The sequence below is a fragment of the Sinocyclocheilus rhinocerous genome, unplaced genomic scaffold (genome assembly GCF_001515625.1).
Source record: "Sinocyclocheilus rhinocerous isolate Xijiao unplaced genomic scaffold, SAMN03320098_v1.1 scaffold990, whole genome shotgun sequence".
In the NCBI taxonomy this organism is placed as follows: Eukaryota; Metazoa; Chordata; class Actinopteri; order Cypriniformes; family Cyprinidae; genus Sinocyclocheilus; species Sinocyclocheilus rhinocerous.
The window spans coordinates 741,246-752,792 of record NW_015652301.1 but is presented as its reverse complement, the minus strand read 5'-3'; the positions used below and the strand labels follow the sequence as shown (position 1 = coordinate 752,792).

The following is an 11,547-nucleotide window of genomic DNA, read 5'->3' as shown; positions in this document are numbered from 1 at the left end:
CAGTATGTGAGCCCTTCACAATCTTAAAAGAAAAAAGTGATATAAAGTCATGGGATAGTTTTAATATTTTTTGTGACTGGGTATGTTTATACATAAACCCAAGTAATAATTTTTAAAAAATCTAACAACATGAATTTTAAAAAATCATTGTCTCTTTTACTTACTCAGTGGAGAAGAGGAGATAAGTTTCCACAGCTTAGCAGAGCTGCACACACTTAAATGTGACCAAACACTAAAAAAAGAGATAAGAACATGTTTGTTTGGAAGCCAGTTACAAATTTACATAAAGTTAAATTTGTATTTAAATTTTAAGAATTAAATAATTTACCTGTTGAGAGTGTGTTGGCAGTCTGTGTAGTTGAATCACTGAACTCCAGAAAATCAGTAATGAGGTGCTTTGTCAGTTTCAGATTTGAAAAACAAAAGGCCCCTATATATATATATAAAGACCCCTAAACTCTAACACAAAGAACCACTTCAGCATAAAAGGGTTCTTCAGAATGCTATGGTTCTAAATAAAACCATTACTGCATGTAAAGAACCTTTAAAGAACCATCTTTTTTTTAGAGATACGACATCACTGCAAAAATGATCCTGTAACATTTGTAATGTTTATTTTTAAGTATATTAAAGGTTTTTCATGGAACAATGTCATTAAATTAGGTACTGTTCACCTATAGGCTACTGTTTCATGAATACTGTGCACTCAGACATCCTACTCATTTAACATACTGCTTTTTGCATGCTTCATTGTAAAGAAAAATGCATATTGAGACTTCCAACTCCTGCATTAGAGGAGAAACCAATTCTTCAGTTATGAATATTGCGTGACCCTGCTCGCCGTACTATTTTTGTTAACAATAGGTTAAGAGGTCTGTATGCTAATGAGCGTGTTAATAACTAGCTTTGATGTTGCAAATCAACTGTCAGATCAAAGCCCGGCCTCGCAGACCCATGAGGGTTTGGCAGCCACAGTCTCCAACCTCCCTGTTTTCAGAGACCAATTAACACCTGCCTCCATTTAATTGCCTGATGCCCTACACACAGCAAAAATGTTTAGCAGGTGATTAGCGATGCAAAATAGGTGCTGGCGAGACCAGTCATCCAAAGCCTGCGTGTTTAAAAACTCCAGTAAAGTTGAACCAATCATTTGGGCGGCTGTTCCCCGGGCAGAGCTCTCGGCATGCTAAAAAGAGGTCAAGATGAAACCTGCAGAATGGATTCTGAGACTCACAAGTGAGTGTTTGGTGAATTAAGATGCAAAGGAACATGCACAACGGTGCAGTTTTGGACTATCAATTAGCATCCTTTTAAAACAGTAGGTGTCAGGTGAGTTTTATTGCTATATCATGTAGAGATCTAAGCATGTTTGAAAGTGTGTAGATTTACCTTGACCATTTATTTGAAGCTTTGATTTTAGTTAAATCAATTAATTTGCGTAAAATGAAAAGTCTGTCATCCTTTACTTTCTTTTATGAAGCTCTTTTCCATACAAGACAGCATAAAAGTTTTAAAAAGTACCATAAAATTTGTCCAAACACCTTTTGAAGCCACATGTTAACTTTGTGCCAAATTTGAGGAAATAGTTACCTTCATGTTGTTCCAAACCTATATGATTTTCTTTCTTTAAACACAAAAAGATAGTATAATGAATTTCTTTTTGGGTGAATTTAACCCTTGTGCTGTGCTAAAATGGTTCACCTAATTTGTTCATATTCAAAAATCGCTTGTAAATCTCTCATTATGCTATATTATCACCAAATCCTGGATTCAATCTCTGTCAACTTGTTTTCTTTCAATTAGCAGAGGTTTTGAGTGGGAAAAAAATTATTTGTGGATAATTTTGGAAATGTTCTCTCAAAAGGTGCATAAGCTCAGATCAATGAGGCCGAAGATCAACCAGTTCCAAAACAAATACAAAACCTTTGTTGATTGAAAGAAAACAAGTTGCTAAAAGATTTAATCCAATATTTGTAAAAAAAAAAAAAAAATTATATTTATTTATTTATGAGAATTACAAGCAATTTTTGTAGGCCAGTCATTTTTGACTAGGAACACCACAAGTGTAAAAAGGTGGGGAAAATCATTAAAGGGGTCATATGATGTTGCTAAGAACATAAAGAACATTATTTTGTGTATTTGGTGTAATGAAATGTGTTTATGCGGTTTAAGGTTAAAAAAACCACATTATTTTCCACATACTGTACATTATTGTTTCTCCTCTATGCCCCGCCTTTCTGAAACGCGTCAATTTTTACAAAGCTCATCGGTCTGAAAAGCGAGGTGTGCTGTGATTGGCCAGCTATCCAGTGCGTTTTGATTGGCCGAATACCTCAAGCGTGTGACGGAAATGTTACGTCCCTTACCATATTGTGATGATGCCCTGTCAGGCCTGAGCCGTGGCTGACTCTTAACTTTTATAAAGAATATCTCTTTGGATTTGAGACTTTAGTCTTTGCAACTTTACAGATCTTCTTTATGCACCAAGAGCTTGTATCACTCCAAAGAGAAAGGAAAAATTTAAATCGCATCATATGACCCCTTTAAAAATTTTTTATTTTTTTTCTTTGGTAAATTGTTATACCATCTCTGAGCAAAGTCGGGAGATTTTAGTCCAATGCGATATCATTAACTAGCATTTTCAGGAAAAAGAAAGTACTTTCTGGGTCAAAATGACCAGAACACAACATGAAGGTTAAAGTACATCATGACTCACTTTAATGCTAAATAAAAACCCAAGAGTGAAATCACAAAAGTCACATCAATCTTTTATCAAGTGCTCAGTTTTGGTGAAAAACAGCATAATTTGGGCAATTGTACAGTAAAATCGTGGTGATCACCATTGTTCTTCTGTGCACCATCAAAACGTGACCAATGAATCAGTTACAAATGTAAATGGGATCATATACTGCATATATGCTAAACACATTAATGTCAAGTTGATTAATATATGTATCTTGTTGGGCAAAAATACAGAATCCCATGTTTTTAAGTGCGATATCATGGAGAGATCACAGAAGCATTTAGAAAGTAACCTCAGCCTCACAATTGAGTTTCTTGATTGATTTGATCCATTGTAAACACTTGAGTCTTCTCTTTGAAACCATTTCAATGGAACTGAGCACAAGTGCACATGTGCGATGTGTAAAAAAATAGTGGCGAAAGGCAGTTGCCTCATGATTTGATCAGATTTCAAGTGGCTAAATCCACAGATCTCAATCCAATGGCTGAATATGATTATTTTCACAACAAGCTCCATCTTTCAATCAGAAATTTCCCGGCCGCTCTGCCATTTGTTCCATTTGCATATGTGCATGATTGTTTAGTGCATACAGAATTAATTCCATTTACGATCCCTCTTTTCATATATAGCTGTTTTCAACCCACAGAAAATATGTTAGTCCACAAAATTATAGCTCAAAAATTCAGGCCTGTTTGTGAATTGGAGAATTAATATCGAAATGAAGATATGCCAGGCGTTTGTTTACAGCCAAATGAAAAGTGATGGTAATGTTTAGCTTTCAATTAACAGTTTTTCGTTCTTCGCCCTGAGAAACATAAATGTGAGATTAAGTTATTTTTAATTCTCATAGACTGAATGGCTTCAAGAATATTAAACTGCTTGCTTTAGAGTCCACCTTTTCTGTCTGCACAATATATGTGGAAGAAACTTTACATTTCTTAAAGCAAAACACCAGTACACTCTTATGACAACATCAAATAATATATGTATGAGATTATGAAATTGCATGATATGCAAGACTTGGATTGAAAAAAATGAGGAGGGAATTAAAGAGAAACAATAAAAACACCATTAAAGTTATTGTCACCTATAATCTATCTATCAATGCGCTACTTCATGTAAATTACTGAGTATTGCCTCATTTTCATTCGTCATTTCCAGTTATTAGATTAAGCTGGTTCAGTTTGCATGGGCTCTCACGTTCACACGGTAGATAGATGTGACACAAATCTGATTTTTTTTTAATCCGTGAAAGGCAAAAATGACAATGAATTTGATAGTCAAATCTGGACTGCGGTCATATACAGAAATAAATCATATCTATATCCGATTTTTGTCAATGTCACTGATTTCAGTGGGAAATGTCATTTTATTTAATGTCAATCAAACTCAGTGATCCTCTTGATTGTGCACTTGATTATCCTTGGCATGAATCATTAAATCTATGAATTGCACTGTTTTTAATACTTAAAATGTGCATTTCTGTATTATAGAAATGTATTGGTCACTGTTATAATGGGTGTTTTTTGAAAAACAAAAAACAAACAAAGTGTCACCTGTTAAAAGTTCATATGAACAAGTTCAGATTAAACCTCACTGGTCTCTTCTTTGAGACTGAAAAAAAAAATTTAATTTCAAAACCAAATGTACTTTTACATATGCTAGTTAAACAAAAAAGCACATCTTCTGCTGTAGTTGTAGCCTCTGAGATCAATTAAAGGAATAGTTTACCCAAAAATTACAATTTGATTTGGAGAAATGCAGCATTGCCTCACTTGCTCACAAATGGATCCTCTGCAGTGAATGGGTGCCGTCAGAATGAGAGTCCAAAAAGTTAATAAAAACATCACAATAATTCACAAGTAATCCACACCAGTCCAGTCCATCAATTAACATCCTATGAAACGAAAATCTGCATGTTTGTAGAAAAAAAAAATCTATCATTAAGGATTTTTAACTTTAAAATGTCGCTTCTGATTAAAATAGTGAGTAATCCATAACGCTTCCTCCAGTGAAAAAGTCCATCTCCTTTTTCCTCCCACATCAAAATCCACAGACATATTTGATTAAAAGAGTTTTGGACTGTTTTGGCTTGTAAACGGTGCTTGATGTGTATATATTTCCCTCTCAATTCAGATGAGACTAATATTTCACTAGAGAAACCAATATTATGGGTAGAGCACTCCATTTTAGCCTGTAGCAATGGTTTAAAATCAAAAACATCTTAATTGGATGGCCTGAGGGTGAGTACATTTGTTTAGTAAATTTTCTTTTTTCGGTAAACTATTCCTTTAAATTAATGCAATGCTAATATTTCCATTAAATGTCACAAAAGACTGTCATGATCTGGTTTAAAATTTCCTGTTGCATGAATCCACCACCGTTATAATGTCAAACGCTCTTGGTTCCTCAACCCGAGGTTGATTGAAATCTTCTGTCATGGTAATTTAAATGAGCGATAGTAACTTAAGCTTTAATTAAATCTCCAGTAGATAGACTGAGAATGGAGAAGTTGTACCATGTTTTCAGGTGGTGCGAGCTAGCAGCCATTTAACTGCATGATTACAGTTCATAATTAGACACTGATATTGCAATTATGGGAGGAGCGTAAATCTCCCACGTATGGATCCCACTTATGGATTTACGGCCTTTCCTTCCGGTGCTTTGCTTCAGCATTAATATTGATTGAGAAGAGAGGCTCCGTTATGAAAAGGAGCCTTTTCATTTGTTTTTGAAGATGTTGTAAATCCGTTCTGCCAATAACTCACTGACATCGTGCGTGTGTAAGCCTTTTAGGTGCGATTATGTAAATTGCGTCTCCGATTGTAGATTATGTACTGATATGTTATTGCTCTCCCCATGGGGACTAAAGCATCTAACGAGAAAGAAATCCTATCTGGAATTTCTCTGAATCTCATTATTGCTTAAGCAAACTTCTATCGGGTACTTCATCAAGGCTCGGATACCGGCTAATGCGTTACATTAATTAGAGATACATTTCATTAGTATCTATGGATTGCTGGCGGAGAGCAGATAATGGAGAAGGACACGATGTGTGTGCACGGGAAGCTTGTTCAAACCAAAGAGGTCCGTAAAACCTGGAGGAAGCGATCCGTTGGCATTCCCATCCATCTTGACGGCAGTTGCTCGGCTGGCGCAGGACACATCTGCCATCTTTGCTCATAGGTGCTTCGTTCTGCAGCCAGGTTGTTTTGAGCCAATCACATGAGCTGTAAATTCCATGTGACTAATCACTGTAGACCTGCAGGAAAAATGAGATTTCTTTTGGAGCTGTGACATCAAGGGCAACAGAGAGGGAAAATATTAGTTATTTTCACTATACTTGAAAAACAATGTTTACAGGTCAAATATCTACAATCATATAATAAAATGTTTTTCATTTACACTTTGCTTGCAATAATAATAATAATAATAATAATAATAATAACGACAACAACAACAACAATAATAATAATAATAACGATAACAACAACAACAACAACGACAATAATAATAACAATAATGACAACAACAACAACAATAATAATAATAATAATAACGACAAATGTAATAATAATAATAATAATAATAACGACAAATGTAATAATAATAATAATAATAATAACGACAAATGTAATAATAATAATAATAATAATAACGACAAATGTAATAATAATAATAATAATAATAACGACAAATGTAATAATAATAATAATAATAATAACGACAAATGTAATAATAATAATAATAATAATAACGATAACAACGACGACGATGATGATGATGATGATGATGATGGTGGTGGTGTTAACAATAGAACTATTGCAATTAATGATAATATAAAATAATAATTTTAAATATTATTTAATGAATAATAGAAGTCTTAATATAATTATTTTTATGATTTATAATAATATATTTAAAAATATATAACTTAAGTATTAGTAATATTTTATTAGCCTATTTATTATTAATGATAATACAATTCTTAATAATAATAATAATAATAATAATATGCTAATTTATTAATTTCATAATTGAATAATGTAATAATATTGTATTTAATGAATATTATAAGTATTAATGATTATAATTGTTAAATATATTGTTAATATATTTTTATTACTAATACAATTACAATAACAAGAAAGGCTGATTGGGAGATGCTTGCAGGGAAGTTACCGTATATTGCTGAAGGAGGTTCTGATAAACATTTGCATTCACTCTGCCATGTATCTGTATAAGAAGCCCAACTCCTGCTGAAGAAAAAACATCCTCCAAACCATGACACTTCTTTACGCATTCAGGCTTCAGTCTTTCCCCAGTTTGATGCCAAACATAATGCTTCCCATCAGACCCAAATAAATTAAACTTGCTCTCATCACTAAAGTGAAATTTGGATCAGTTCCCCTCTCTCCACACAACATGCTCCTCAGCAAAGGTGAGTCTAGCCTTTTGATTCTCTCTGCTGATGAGAGGCTTCATCACTGCAGAGTGTGCTTTCAGTCCGACTTCTCTTAAACATGCAGAGACAGATCCTTACCCTGTTCAGCGGTGAACTGGCAAGCAATTCCAGCTGCAGTGTTGAACCGATTCCCCATTGAGAGTCTCTCGTGCATTTGTCTTATGTGGATGACCAGCCTTTTTGGGGGACTTGAATGAATTAGTGTCATTGTAAACCTGCAATATTCGAGAAATCACATTTGGAATGACCAGCTTCTCTTGCAGTGGCTGAAAGGCTCGTCCCTTTAGCCTTCATCTGGACAACCTCTCTAATCCTCCTTTCTAATAAATATGCCATTGTTTACAGTGAATAATGTTGGCTCTGTGAAAAATTTCTTATCTTACTTATGCTCCTATATAAGTCACTTTAGCTAAAATCATCTGCTCAATGCGTAAATGTAAATAATAATTGTCAAAATGTGCATATATCTTATAATGGCCATCAATAGAGGAATTTACTCTTTGCAGTCAGATACAGTACTTCCAACAACTACCAGCATTAACTAATTGAGACAAACCTAAAATGAGAATGATGTTGACTGCCACTGACCAGTAAATATTTCATGGCTGCAAAAGTAAACAAAGTCTGCTGGCCTTGATATGTCACCTCAGCTTCCTGTTTCAATGGGAAATGCATCAGCACAGGAAATACACATAAAACCGCACTTACCAAGCCACTAAATTTGTTGAATATTCACTCACCCTCAAGCCATCCAAGATGTAGATACATTTGTTTCTTCATCATAATAGATTTGGAGTCACATGCTCACCAATGGATCCTCTGCAGTGAATGGGTGCCGTCAGAATGAGAGTCCAAACAGCTGATAAAAACATCACAATAATCCACACCACTCCAGTCCATCAGTTAACATATTGTGAGTATTTGTAAGAAACCAATCCATCAAGACATTTTTAACTTCAAACCATTGCTTCTGGCCAAAATACCAGTCTATAATCAATAATAACAACGCTTCACATATTTGTTTGGAACTGTTTTGTAAACAGTGCTTGATCTGTGCAGATTTCTCTCCTGATTCGGACAATATGATTTTGTTTTCACTGGAGAAAGCAATATTATGGATTGAGGACTTGTATTTTAGCCATAAGTGACAGTTTGAAGTTAAACATGTCTTAATGATGGATGTGTTTCTTACAAACACGCAGCTTTTCACTTCACAAGACGTTAATTGATGGACTGGAGTGGTGTGGATTACATGTGGATTATTGTAATGGTTTTATCAGCTGTTTGGACTCTCATTCTGACGGCACCCATTCACTGCAGAGGATCCTTTGCTGAGTAAGTGATGTAATACTACATTTCTCCAAATCTGTTCAAATGAACAAACAAACTCAACTACATCTTGGATAGCCTGAGGGTTACATTTTACAGCACATTTTCAGCTAATTTTCATTTTAGGGTGAACTATTCCTTTAACTAGAAGTCATATCTACCGTTCTCAATATATACTGCTCCCTTTCCATGCAAACTCAATTATCTCTTTCAAAATTGACTTTCACTTTCTTTGAAAATCACCCTGCCACTACAAACCTGGTGTCAAAGCAAATTTCAAACCGCTAGCGTGCAACATCCGAATGACAGATGGCCATACGGCTCCCCATGTGCTCACATTAGCAGGGGAAAGGCTTTGGCATTTACGCTCTTCACAGCACTTCAAGGAGTCCCATGTCACATTTTGTCCAACAGACATTAGCAGGGCTTTGTAAACAGAGAGCACGAGGGTTTCTTGCTCCCTCCTGGACTAGCGCACAGCGGGCGAACGAGACACGGGGCAAGTGCTCTTGTGCTGATCTATCACCGATATCACAATAAACCCTCAGCACAAATACTGTACCTGACGTGCTAATGTCCTCTTCCTGCTCTCATTTTCTCTTTCCTCATATCAAGTCATCTGCTTTTCAAAGAGCCTCAAAAGGAACCCATAATCCCCCGGGGACCCGCAATTAATTGTCGTCCTCTATAAAGGACATTTGTGTGTGTGTGTGTGAATTTCTCTGAGAGTTTTGTGTGATTTTCAGAAATACCAAATGTTTTTCAAAAGGCCGACATCGCAATTTAAGTTAATGAAAAAAGGAACATTACTGTATGTCATTAGGGATGAGGTACAGATATATTCGATATTATAAAGTACTGCCATATTCTGCTACCAAGAATCAATATTTGTATTGAGGAGTCGGTGTGTATTCAGGTTTCAGTACCCACTGGAATAGAAAAACATGTACACACACACACACACACAAACAATGTATACAGTATATATAGCCCTAAAGGAATGAATAAATATCACCACAGACATTAGCAGGGCTTTGTAAACAGAGAGCACGAGGGTTTCTTGCTCCCTCCTGGACTAGCGCACAGCGGGCGAACGAGACACGGGGCAAGTGCTCTTGTGCTGATCTATCACCGATATCACAATAAACCCTCAGCACAAATACTGTACCTGACGTGCTAATGTCCTCTTCCTGCTCTCATTTTCTCTTTCCTCATATCAAGTCATCTGCTTTTCAAAGAGCCTCAAAAGGAACCCATAATCCCCCGGGGACCCGCAATTAATTGTCGTCCTCTATAAAGGACATTTGTGTGTGTGTGTGTGCTGTGTGTGTGTGAATTTCTCTGAGAGTTTTGTGTGATTTTCAGAAATACCAAATGTTTTTCAAAAGGCCGACATCGCAATTTAAGTTAATGAAAGAAGCACATGTTTCATGTGGCAAAATGCTGAAACACTCATTTAGAATAAATGCCTGTTAAAAACAGTGACTGAAATAACATTATAATATGAATATTACAGAGCCTGAAAGCAAAAACTGATTTTTGAGTGAAAAACATACTTCCCTGTAGCGTCTTCATTTTCTGAATAAAGGGGATGGTTACCGGGGAGAGCTGTGGTGGTCATGATTCCCTCTCACTGTATGGGTCTGGAACTGCATGAGAGTGAATAAATGATGACAGAATTTTCATTTTAGGGTAAAAATGCCTTTAAACACAAGGTTAAAATGGATGAAATTGCTGATCCTTGAGATGGAGGCTCTGAGGGGCTCCTCAAACCTTTGGCTGCCCAGAAAATATTACAATTTCACAGCTTTATTTCAATTTGGTGATTCTTGCCATGCTTTAACAGAAGAGCCACGACACGGCTCTCTCCAGCTGATGGGGTTAGTGAGTGTTTTTTTGATGCTATACTCTGCAATCTGATTTAGGACTTGGGGAAGGTCATTGAGCATCAGTGGCCATCTCCAGATAAGAGCCACAATGGAGGAAAGTTAGCATAATAAAGTGAGTGACTGCTGCCCGCACTGCCAAGGACACCTCGTATCTGCACCAGCGAGACGCGGTCCACGTAGAGCTTCATTAAGATTAATGCAATGCAAGATCTCGAATGAATGCGACAGACGAGAGAGATAAAGAGACCGATTCTCTGTCACGTATCCAGAATGACGTCCCGTGGTGCCAAACACTTCTTCAAAATAGATTTGACCCCTTTCTCTATGAGCTCTGCTTCGACCATGAGGTTGAAATGTAATAGGATATAATCCTCAATATTATGAAGGTGCTTAGCTATTAAACTGGAGCATTATTTCCTTGTGCATGACACGTCCTTGACCTGCAAGGGCTGCTTGTCTTTGTGGAGGAAAAAGAATGCATTTTTTTTTAGGTTAATCTCTTTTGAGCTTGAGTTTCATGCGGAGCGCAGCAGTAAAATCATGTTTAATATCACCATTACACAGTGATCATGAAGCTAAAAAAAAAAAAATAATAAAAAAAAAATAATAATAAAAAGTGCGACTTATCCCACAAATCAGACATTTTTTTAAAATTGCAATTCTGCATTTATATTCAGAATATAAGTGTCAGTTCCGAGAAGAAAAGTCAGAATTATGAGATATAAACTCGCAATTGCAAGATACAAATTCAGAATTGCAATATAATCTCAATTCTGAGAAGACTGGAATTGTGAGATAAAAAGTCGCAATTATATATATAATTTTTTATTCCATGGAGGGAAAAAAACAACAACAGAATTGTGTGATGTAAATTTGGAATTGCAAGAAAGAAAATAAGAATTCTGAGTTACTATCTTGCAATTCTGACTTTTTTCTTGTAATTTTGAGTTTATATCCCAAAATTCAGACTTTTCTTCTCTCAATTCTATCATATTGTGAGAAAAAAAGTTGTTGTGAGATATAAACTTATTGCGAGGAAAAGAATCAACAATGTGAGATAAAAAGTGCGCAACATTTTTTTTTTTTTTTTCCCATAGCAGAAATGGGCTTCCATATATATA

At 35.6% G+C, this 11,547-nt stretch overlaps 1 long non-coding RNA gene across 1 annotated transcript in view; it reads left to right on the top strand.

Annotated features, from left to right (window-relative positions):
- Positions 1-1,118: 1,118 nt before the first annotated feature.
- LOC107714560 (uncharacterized) overlaps positions 1,119-11,547 on the top strand; it is a 14,087-nt gene continuing 3,658 nt past the window's right edge. The window contains exon 1 of the long non-coding RNA XR_001636988.1: positions 1,119-1,236. This is a non-coding gene — a long non-coding RNA (uncharacterized LOC107714560). The remainder of the gene's footprint in view (positions 1,237-11,547) is intronic.